General features: G+C 46.8%; 1 long non-coding RNA gene across 1 annotated transcript in view; it reads right to left on the reverse strand.

Moving 5' to 3' along the window:
• LOC111822436 (uncharacterized) overlaps positions 1–6986 on the reverse strand; it is a 31791-nt gene extending 24805 nt beyond the window's left edge. Inside the window, exons 1-2 of the long non-coding RNA XR_002825700.1 lie at positions 6923–6986; positions 5688–6186 (exon numbers count right to left, since the gene is read on the reverse strand). This is a non-coding gene — a long non-coding RNA (uncharacterized LOC111822436). The remainder of the gene's footprint in view (positions 1–5687; positions 6187–6922) is intronic.
• Positions 6987–7058: the final 72 nt, after the last annotated feature.

The raw sequence follows: 7058 nt of genomic DNA on the forward strand, positions 1-7058 counted from the left end.
GGAAAGTAGTTGGTGTTTTTCTTCCATCATTTGGACTTCAGTTTTGTGTCTCAAACAGAAATCACTGCTTTCGGTGGCAAAAAAAAAAAGGAGATGAGTTAATGAAGGGAATAGTTCCGTCTGGGTTGGGATCAGCGGATCCCCACGTTAACCATTCTGCAGGATCAAAACAGCAGAATCTGCTTTCTCGGGAACTTAGTTTTAAAGAGTATCTGTAAAGGTGGGATTGAATTGTCAAAATGACCTTATGAATCTAAAAACCCATTGCCGTTGAGTAGAACTACCCCATAGGGTTTCCAAAGAGCCGCTGGGGATTTGAACTGCCGACCTTTCAGTTAGCAGCCGAGAATTCTACCACTGAACCACTGCGGTCCCCGGTCAAGTTGAAGACTCCCCCAAACCCTGTTCATGAACCTCTTGGCGACATCAGTTAGGAACTCCCGAACTCGAGGCTCCTGCCTACCCTGACAGTGGGTACAGCACACAACAGATGGATGTATTTTTGGGATCTTGCCACGTTCTCGGGAGACCTCATTTTCTTTGAAATGTCTGAGTTCATTGATTGATTCTTTTGGGTGAAAAATTGTTTGGGAGCATGATTTTCACATGGTCTCGAAGTATCTCCCCATAGAGACGTATTAATTATACAGAGGAAAAGACTGAAGTTGTCAAGGATTTCATTTTACTTGGATCCACAATCAACGCCCATGGAAACAGCAGTCAGGAAATCAAATGATGTATTGCACTGGGCAAATCTGCTGCAAAAGACCACTTTAAGGTGTTAAAAAGCAAAGATGTCACTTTGAGGACTACGGTGCACCTGACCCAAGCCATGGTGTTTTCAATCATCTCACATGCATTCCAAAGCTGGACAATGAATAAGGAAGACCGAAGAAGAATTGACACATTTGAATTATGGTGTTGGCAAAGAATATTGAATGTACCATGGAATGCCAGAAGAACAAACAAATCTGTCTTGGAAGAAGTACAGCCAGAATGCTCCTTAGAAGCAAGAATGGTGAGGCTTCATCTCACATACTTTGGACATGTTATCAGAAGGGACCAGTCTGGAGAAGGACATCACGCTTGGTAAAGCAAAGGGTCAGCAAAAAAGAGGAAGACCCTCAAGGAGATAGACATAATGGCTGCAACAATGGGCTCAAGCATAGCAATGATTGTGAGCATGGCGCAGGACCAGGCAGTGTTTCATTCTGTTGGACACAGGGTTGCTGTGAGTCGAAACCAACTCCATGGCAACTAATAACAACAACAATGGTTTATTACAGCTAACAGATACAGATTAAAATCAGCCAAGGGAAGAGACAGGTGGGAGCAGAGTCCAGGAGGGTTCCAAGTGTGGAGCTTCTAGTTGTCCTGTCCCCTGGAGCCATGGGCAGCATTAACTCCTCCTGGCATTGGTGTACGACGCTACACGTGGAGTATTGCCAACCAGGAAAGCTCACCTGAACATTGGTGCCCGGACTGTTATTGGGGCTCAGTCACATAAATATGGTTGCCCACCTGTTATGGACTGAATTGTGTCCCGCAAAAATGTGTATCAACTTGGCTAAGCCATGATTCCCAGTATTGTGTGGTTGTCCACCATTTTGTAATCTGATGTGATTATCCTACGTGTTGTAAATCCTAACCTCTATGATGTTAATGAGGCAAGATTAGAGGCATTTATGTTAATGAGGCAGGACTCAATCTACAGGAATTGGTTGTATTTGAATCAATCTCTTCTGAGATATAAAAGAGAGAACTGAATAGAGAGGTTGGGGACCTCATGTCACCAAGAATGAAGAACGAGGAATAGAGAGTGTCCTTTGGACCCAGAGTCCCTGTGCCGAGAAGCTCCCAGACCAGGGAAAGACTGATAACAAGGACCTTCCCCCAGAGCTGACAAAGAAAGCAAGCCTTCCCCTGGAGCTGGCACCCTGAATTTGGACTTGTAGCCTCCTAGACTGTGAGAGAATAAACTTGTTTGTTAAAGCCACCCACTTGTGGGATTTCTGTTATAGCAGCGCTCAATAACTAAGACACCACCCATATGGCTGACCTCAATCTCTAGTCCCTCCAGATGTTGAGCTGATACTGGATGACCCATGGCCTCCACAGTAGCATGGCCTAAAGCCCCAGGCAAACAAAGACACTCTTATCAGGCAAAATATTTCACAGCCTTAGAGATCACTTCCCTGGAGCCTAGGGCAAAGGTCAGACTTGTGTTTGGGCCAAGTTAAATTCCGTACTACACAACACCCCTTCTTTGTAAAACAGTGGGGGTGCCCTGCTCACTGTCCCAGAAAAGAGCTCAGTCTCTGCTTCCCCATAACTGTAATGACAGACAATCCCACCTGGTTGAAAAATAGGTGTGGGAAATAGAGACTGAACATCACAGAAAGAGGAAGAGGGACCCAGAGAGTATAACTGAATTTAATGACAGACAGTCTGCATTAGGAGCCCTGGTGGTGCAGTGCTAAGAGCTTGGCTGCTAACCGAAAGGTCAGCAGTTCAAATCCACCAGCTGCTCCTTGGAACCTATGGGGCAGTTCTACTCTGTGCTATAGAGTCGCTGTGAGTTGGAATCCAGTCAACGTTTTTTTTTTTTTTTCAGACTGCATTAAGGAGCCCTGGTAGCTCAGTGGTTAAGAGCTCAGCTGCTAACCAAAAGGCCAGCAGTTTGGATTCACCAGCTGCTCCTTGGAAACCCTATGGGGCAGTTCTACTCTGTCCTACAGGGTTGCTATGAGTTGGAATTGACACGACGGCAACGGGTTTAGTTTTGATTTAGTCTGTATTAAAAGTACAATATATTCTGGTTATTGAGAATCTGCACCATATTTTTCTCTAATCATCAAACGTGGAAGAAAAGTGCTGGTTTCAGCCCACCTGTTTCTTGAATTGAGTCGACTCAATGTCAACGGGTGTGCTTGGCTTTGGTTTTGTCTTCTGGGTCAGGCTAAGCACAAGTCAACGTCGTTCTCTGACAGACTGCCTTGAGGACCCCTAGGTGGCGCTCATTTTCAGTTTGGGTGGCAAATGATAGCATGAAATGGAAAAAAACCAAGGAATCTGAAAGGTCTGTAAACCTTTTTCTTCTATCAAATTACATTTCCCGGTGAGTTAGGTTACAATATAAATCGGCTCGCAATTTGTGTGATGGCTGCAAGTTCACCTCTTTATTTGCTTTTGTCTTAGCCAGCAAGACTGTTGTTGTGAAGGAAGAACAATCCACCCTCAAGGAGAACAGAGTTCAAGAGGCACGGGGCCAACTCTAGGAGCGGGTAGGGCTGCGGAAAGGCAGGTCACTGAGGCACAGGGCAAAGCAGACGTTTCTCCAAAAGCCAGGCCTTTCTGCAAAACCAGCAACGGACTCAGCACGAAGGAGGGGGCGGGACGGGGTGGGCTGAGCAAGGGGACGAGCTTTCTCCCTTCGCCCCTCGGAGCTTTCTCTTCGTGTTCTCTTCTTTCTAGTTAGTTCCTCAATCCCAGCCAGATGTCCTTTTCATGATTTCAGTTCCCCTCCAGCCTTCTTGGGGGGAAGCTGGGGCCAAAAACAGATGTTTTATTTCTTCATGGACATAAGACAACTGGTTATTTGTTTTGCTCTTGTGCCTGACATAAGCCTCCCTCGCCACCTCCTCAGTGGCACAACGGTTAAGTGCTCAGCTGCTAACCGAAAGGTTCTGGACGTACACTATTTTAAGCCCCAAGCCCAAAACTTGGGTTACCAAAGCCTTGTTGTTGTTAGGTGCTGTCAGGTTGATTCCAACTCATAGCGACCCCGTGTGACAGAGTAGAACCGCTCCAGAGAGTTTTGTAGGCTGTAATGTTTATCAGAGCAGATTGCTAGGTTTTTTCTCCCGAGGAGCCACTGGGTGGTTTCAAACCACCTACCTTTCAGTTAGCAGCCAAGCACTTGACCATTGTGCCACAGCAGAAGATGGGAGGGGGGCTTATTTGAGGCACGAGAGTGAAATAAATAACCAGTTGTCTGAACACATGGTCTCTCACCTTGGATTCTCCAAAATAGAAATTACCTTCAGCTATGGGAAAATTTGGGAGAAAGATGCTTCCGTAAAAATTTACAGCCTTGGAAATCCTATGGGGCAGTTTTACTCTGTCCTATAGGGTCGCTATGAGTTGGAATTGACTCGATGGCAGTGGGTACAGGAAAATTAAGAAAACTACAATCCTCACCACCCAAGTGGTAGCCTGGGAACAGAACTGGGTATGGGCAACTCTACTGGAACTCACCAGGCTCCAGGGGCTTCTTCCAAGACTTGACCCTAACCTGGTGACATGTCATTTTTTGCATCATGGGGTTGACAAGTGGGAACTCTGGCATCAGAGAGACAAAGCTTTAAACTCTAGGCATGTGTTACGGATTGAAGGAGCCCTGGTGGCAGTGGTTAAGAACTCAGCTGCTAACTGAAAGGTCAGCAGTTCAAGCCTACCAGTTGCTCTGAGGGAGGAAGATGTGGCAGTCTGCTTCTGTAAAGATTACAGCCTTGGAAACCTTATGGGACAGCTCTACTCTGTCCTATAAGGTCGCTATGAGTCGGGATTGACTTGACGGCAACAGATGTGGTTTGTAACAGTTTATAGATTGAATTGTGCCTCTCCCTTTCCTAAAATATGTGTTGGAATCCTAACCCCTATGCTTGTGGATGTAATCTTGTCAGGAAATAAGGTTTTCTTTGTCATGTTAATGAGGCCCAAGCAGTGTAGGCTGTATCCCAAACCTAATCTCTTCTAAGGAGCAGCCCAGACACAGAGACAAGCAAGCACAAATGGGGGAAGACAGATGCCACGTGGAGATGGCCAAGGAACCAAGGATGACCAGCTATAGAAGCTGAAAGAGACAAGGACCTTCCCCCAGAACCGAGAGACAGAGCCTTCCCCTAAGGCTGGTGCCCTGAATTCAGAATCCTAGCCTCCTGAACTGTGAGAAAATAAATCTCTGTTCACTAAAGTCACCTATTTCATTTTACTCGGATCCATAGTCAACACCCATGGAAGCAGCAGTCAAGAAATCAAACGACGCTTTGCATTGGGCAAATCTGCTGCAAAAGACCGCCTTAAAGTATTAAAAAGCAAGATGTCACCTTGAAGACTAAGGTGCATCTGATCCAAGCCATGGTGTTTTCAATCATTTCATATGCATGCAAAAGCTGGACAATGAATAAGGAAGACAGAAGAATTGATGCCTTTGAGTTATGGCGTTGGTGAACAATGTTGAATATACCATGGACTGCCAAAAAAATGAACAAATCTGTCTTGGAAGAAGTACAGTCACAATGCTCCTTAGAAGCAAGGATGGCGAGACTTCATCTCACGTACTTTGGACATGTTATCATGTGGGACCGGTTCTGGAGAAGAACATCATGCTTGGTGAAGTAGAGGGTCATCGAAAAAGAGGAAGACCCTCAACGAGACGGATTGACACAGTGGCTGCAACAATGGGCTCAAGTGTAACACTGACTGTGAGGATGGCGCGGGACCGGGTGGTGTTTCGTTCTGTTGTACGTAGGGTTGCGATGAGTCAGAACTGACTTGACGGCAGCTAACAACGACGACAACAAAGTCACCCACTTGTGGTATTCGTATTACGGCGGCACTGGGAAGTTACCACAGCGTGTGATTGAAGGTAAATACTTAGTGAATTTGTGCTTCAGTGTCCTCACCCCTAAGAGGAGAACAATGTCACCTCCCACGCAGGGATGTCATGAGGATTCCATGAGCTGCATCCATGAGCAGGCATCGTCAGAGCCTGGCATGTGGCCAGACTGAAGAGGCACAAAGGCTTCCAGGATGGTTCCTGAGACGGCCCAGGCGGACTGCTCGGCGTGATACGGAAGCACCTTCTGTCATCAGGTTCCCTTCGTGGCCCCAGGTCTCAGAAAGAGGGAAGGCATACCTTTACTCTCTTCAGGGCTCTTTTCCAGAAAACTCCTCCTTGTAAAGGACAAACCGCATTACCTCACGCTGCAGTTGCACAATCGGTTACGTAACCGCTGAAGGCCCAGCGTACACCTATGGCGGGCTGAGATTTAACAGACTCATCTGTAAATGCTTCACAGTACATGACCTTTCCTCATCCATGTGCAAACAGCCAGCATGACAGACAGTGCAGGCGCTTGCCAGTCCAGGAGGTTCTGATTTCCGGCTGGTCATCAAGATATACTGAAATAAAAAGGTAAGAGTTACTCCCTCCTGTTTGGGGAGGCAAGAGATCAGAACTGGAGTCTGGCCTGGGCAGCCCTGGACAAATCCTTTAACCCTTGCTTCTCTAAGTGTGCTCCGTGGGCCAGCAGCAGCCGCATCAGCAGGCAGGAGCTGGTTGGAAAGGCACACTCTCAGGCCCCACCTGGACCTAAGGAACCAGAGCCTGCATTATTGGCAAGACCTCCAGGTGACTCTATGCACGTTAAATCCGAGCAGCACTGATTTAACATCTCTGAGCTTTTCTCTCCTGAACAAGGGGCCAAAGTGACTTTCAAACAAATCTGCACATAATTCTCCAGCTTTTTAAAAATTACAAAAGTAACACATATTCACGTTGTCGTTGTTAGCTGCTGTCGGGTCAGCCCTGGACTCATGGCGACCCCATGAGTGATAGAATGAAATGCTGCCCGATCCTGCACCAGCCCCGTAATCAGTTGCAGATGGGACTGTATTGACCCACAGGGTTTTCACTGGCTGACTTTCAGAAGTAGATTGCCAGGTCTCCCCTCCTAGTCCATCTTAGTCTGGAAGCTCTGCTGAAACCTGTTCAGCATCATAACAACACATAAGCGTCCACTGATAGACAGGTGGTGGCTGTGCATGAGGTGCACTGGCTGGGAATTGAACCCGGGTCTCCTGTGTGGAAGGTGAGAATTCTACCACTGAACCACCACTGTCCCCAATACATACTCACAGTTAAAGAAAAATTAAACAGAACAGATCAGCCAACTTGACCTCAAAGACATATATAGAACACTCCATCCATCCGCTGCAAAGTACACATTCTTTTCCAATGCACATGGAACGTTCTCCAGAATAGACCACATCTT

This window comes from Trichechus manatus, unplaced genomic scaffold (assembly GCF_000243295.1).
Source record: "Trichechus manatus latirostris isolate Lorelei unplaced genomic scaffold, TriManLat1.0 scaffold00177, whole genome shotgun sequence".
Classification (NCBI taxonomy): domain Eukaryota; kingdom Metazoa; phylum Chordata; class Mammalia; order Sirenia; family Trichechidae; genus Trichechus; species Trichechus manatus.